The sequence below is a fragment of the Arachis ipaensis genome, chromosome B10 (genome assembly GCF_000816755.2).
Source record: "Arachis ipaensis cultivar K30076 chromosome B10, Araip1.1, whole genome shotgun sequence".
In the NCBI taxonomy this organism is placed as follows: Eukaryota; Viridiplantae; Streptophyta; class Magnoliopsida; order Fabales; family Fabaceae; genus Arachis; species Arachis ipaensis.
The window spans coordinates 112,946,805-112,951,636 of NC_029794.2; positions in this window are offsets into that span (position 1 = coordinate 112,946,805).

Sequence of the window (4,832 nt, forward strand, 5' to 3'; positions counted from 1 at the left end):
TAAAAATTATTTAAACATTTTAATAAATTTTAAATTTAAAATATTATAAAATTTAGTTTAATTAATTTTAAAAAAATAATTTTTTTAAAATAAAATAATAAATTATGAATAACTCATTATTTAATTTTTCAAAAACTTGGAGTGTTATAGAATGACCAATATTTGATATAATAATATCAGATCTATTATCAAAGTGAACTTGTCTTGAACTAGAATACTCAGTGAATGATATCAAATAAGATTAAGAAGAAGTGACATGGTGAGATGTTCCCATATTTAAATACCAAATAAAGTAAAAAACAGATGAATGAACAACAAGGTATGCAGACGAATTGTGCATATTAGATGTTGGAGGAGGAGGTGGTGTTGTTATAAAATTTCATCAACAAGCCTTCACATTTACAAGAAAATCTTAGGAAAAAAGGTTCCTCACTTTTTGAGACCACTGTGGATGCTGGGTTGGTGGAGGGAAGCGCCGACGTTGCTGCTTACAAGGATGCTGACGACGTCATAGTTGACAGCGGATTGGTGATGTTATTGACAGAGTTGGATGGAATTCTCTGAAGACGCTTCAAACAGTTCATGTTAGTGACTTTCTAGAAAGTGTTTGTCCGTTGTGCTTTATTTGGTCCAACATTCTGATTCTAATTCTGACAACACACCATTGTTGTCTGCAACCCTCTGTGGTCCTGTTTATAGAAAAGTTTAAATAAGAATAAATTTTGTGGATTTTCGTAAAAGTTAAATAATGCAATCTTGGTTAACTGTTTGTTTAAACATTTTTATTGTTAGGATATGTTATTAAAGTTTGAATAAATATTATTGCAGATGTCTGAATATATGGTCATTTCTATGTTTCACCATGAAAAAAGATTTGTCAGAGACTCCGAGGGAGTTCTCTGCTACTTGGATGGTAAAGTGAAGAGGTTTTTCCCTTTAGACTTGGATTACGTAAATTTTTTTTTTTTACTTCGTTGAATTGTTTAAAGAATTGGGTTACCGAGAGTATAAGCAGATGTTCTAGCTTAATATGGGAGCATCTAACATGGAAGCTGGACTTCATGTAATTAAAGGAGATATGAAGATTAATCAGATGGGGGAGGGTAAGTTGACGTACGAGAAAACTGATGAGCTGTACATCTATTTTGAACACGAGGTGGACATGCTTGAAGTAGTTAGAGAAGGTGTGACTGAGGAGACTGTTGTGCTGAATTCTTCATCCTCATCATCATCTAGAGTTGGATATGAGACAACAGAGAATGAGCTTTACAAGTCTCCTCCTCCTAGATATGAGACAAATGATAGCAGTAGTGAGGAAGAGAAAAAGAAGAAGAAAAAGGTTCCAAAAAAGGGAGTTTCAACAAAGAAGAAGATGAGTAATGAGGCTACTGGGTATGAAACTGAAGATAAAAGTACTGATGAGGATCAAAGAACTAAATAGTTTTTTGTTTTTGTGGTTGTCTAATAATTGCAGGGGCTAGAGTTACCTATCAAAGAAGTAATTCCTAATGCACACCATAGAAATTGTGTGCTTCATATCTGAAAAAACTTTATCAAGCACTTTAAGGACGAACAAACTAAGCAAATGGTATGGGAATGTGCAAGATGCACAACTTTCTAAGAGTTCAATCGCTGTATGGAGAAAATGAAGACAATCAATCTGGGAGCATGGGAGTATCTCCAGAGATTTGATCTAGCAGTGAGGACAAAAGCTTATTTCAGTCATGGGCCGAAGGTGGATAATATTACCAACAATATGTGTGAGGTGTGGAACGCCAAGATCGTAGAGTACCGGAGAAAACCAATCTTAACAATGTGTGAAGATTTAAGTTGCTACCTAATAAGCAAAATGGCAAGACACAAGAAGAAGCTAGAGAATCACAGTGGTCACTTGGCACCAATGCAGCAAAAGAAATTGGACGAGTTTGTCAAACCTAAAGCTAACAAGTGAAGATTCATCTGGGCTGGAGACAATGATAGAGTACTGTTTGAGATTCATAAAGAAACTAGCAAGGTTGGAGTTAACCTTCAACAAAGGACCTGCACTTGTAATGTTTGGCAACTTACTGGTAAAGTTGATTTCTAAACCATACTTGTTTTACCTATGGTCAGCATACTTTGATTCATTGCAGTTGCAGCAACGTATAAAATTGGACTCAAGCCAGAGGAATATGTGCATAAATAGCTCACCATGCAAGCAATTAAAGCAACATATATGGATTGCATCAAACCTGTTAACTCAGAGGAGTACTGGATCCCTTGTGATGCTCTAAGGACAGAATCACCCAACATTAAGAGACCAGCTCATCGCCCTAAAATGAAGAGGAAGGTAGATCCTCTAGAACCTGAGATGCACACTACTAAAGCTAGAAAAACTTTTGAAGTGACGTGCAGCAAGTGTGGACAATTTGGGCATTACTACAAAACTTGTAAGAATAGCCCAAAAGATTCCAAATTGGCAACCATTGACAAAGAAGGAGAGAAGAGCTGCTAAGGAAAAAGGGTTATAGATTGTACCCTTTGACCCAAGCCAGAATAGAGTCTAGGTAATTAGGATTCGAACTAGACCACTTTGTAAATTGTTAGGGGTTTAAAAGTAACCTGTAAAATTGTGAAGGGTTTATGTGTCTCATATTAAAATACCACTTATTTTAGCTTGTTTATATGAATAGGATGAAGGTTCTAATCTGAACAATGATAATGTATAACCTACACCACCTATGGATCCATTGGTAATATCTATGAAATTGTTACATGTCTATATTGCTGTTTAAATTACAAATTATAATCTTCCTATACTCACATGTTTTGTGTTATTGTGATAGACAAAAGCAAAGAAGAACAAGAAGAAAATTTTAAAGACATTACCAAGGAAGGGTAATTCAGAGTCTCAGGAATAGAGAGACGAAATTTTCCTTTCACAAACTGCACCCCAAACAGAAGAGATATCATGGTTTGTCACTGTTATTCAACCTATATTTTCCAATTAACTCATTGATTTTTGTTACAGGTTGCAACAAACTCTTTCAACCTGAATCAATCACCTCCTCAATCCAACTCCACCTCCAATTTCAATCATGCCCAGAGAAAAAAATATCCTATTATTAGGCCCCTGATTGCTCCTATATCGGCTCCACCTTCATTTGGACTATCTACTCCACCACCTGGTCCTCCAGCATCTGGTCTCAGGCCCTGTATTCCAACCAAACAGAATGTGAACCCAAGGATAATAACTACCAATGTCCCCCATCAACAAAGTGCTATTTCTGCTGAGACTATGGCTGCAGCAAGTTTCGGGACTGCAATAAGATTTTTCAAGTTCATTCCTACCCCTGGGTTTATACCTTCGAGGCAGACATGATCTCTGATGTGTTGCTGTTGACTTAGATGATATCAAACTAAACTCCTTTTATTGTTACTTTGATGTCAATGTTTACAAATTTAAGAAAAACTTTGCTTTAATTAAGTGTATGCATGCATGTTTAGGTCAATTTGAAACTCTACTAGACTGAGTTGGAAGCTGTTTTGATTCAAGGCTACATATTGGCCTTCTTTTTGTTGTTAAAAGGATATATGTTGTCCTTTTCTCATGCTGAACAAGGACATGATTGGTATGTAGCTGTTTTATATAAAGTATTTGTTTGATTTGTTTATCCAATATTGTCCATTGAGAAATTTGTGTAACTACAGACAAAAATGCATCAAAGTAGTAACAGATCGTTTTCATTGAAGCAATGCATTATCTCATCTCAAACAACATACATTCTTCTAAAGTTAGTAATACAATTTAAAAAGTAAACATACACTTTACTCCAAATGCCTTAAACAACATACACTTTTTTAAAATAACATACACTTTAAACCTAATATGATATAAGGTTTTATGCTAGCCAAATGCCTTAAACAAATTTTGAGATTACAATTGCAAATACAAAAGTAAAAACCATAGCTTTAATACTAACGCAGCTAGTACCACTATTGACATTATAATTTTTAGCTTCAATTTCTAACCCAGTAACTCTACCCTCTAGTTCCTTAAGTTTTTCAGCATCAACAACAGCAGCATTAGGTATCTGATTTGGATCTGGCTCCAATCCTCTATAAAAGGAGAATTTTTGGGTAACTCATCAAATGATGCAACATAATCATCCAACCATGCAAAGTATTTGCGATAAGGTGTTGAACTTTGTACAATATACCCACAGCTAAGAAAATGTCATAAGGAGTTAAAATTAAAGAAACTTAAATTAAATTTGAAATTACCTTGAAGTGTGGACATCCATAAAATAACCTATTAGGGTTTAGTTCTGTTAATGAGAGAAACAGTATTGTATGCGCCCCACAATGGCATCGTGGAGCAATAAACATCTTCTTCTTCTTCGCCCACCAACACTTCCTGCAGATACGCCTATAACACTTCTGCCTTCCTCTTTAAAAGCTTCTCTTCCACTCTTACCAATGGAATTCGACGCATGCTCCTTACTGCTGCTCATGCCTCTGCTACGTTTTCTTGTAAATGTGAAAGTTCGTTGATGGGGTTTTATGGAAACACAATGTTTGAGAAGCAACTGAAGCGTTACTTCCTACGCGAACAACGTCGTTTTCAGAGTGAAGAAGTTAGATAACTTAGTCTCTGTCCATTTGAACTTGTCCAACTAGGCACTAAATGAACACGTCAGCCAACTCATGTGACAGGTTACGCTTCAAACGTGACAGTTCAGCATTTTCTGTCAACCTTTGCCGGAAAATAACGCACAAGGACTGAAAAGTGAATCGTTTTTATTTTGAGGGGTCGCGTTGTTACTCTTGAAAATAGATAGGGACTGAATTGA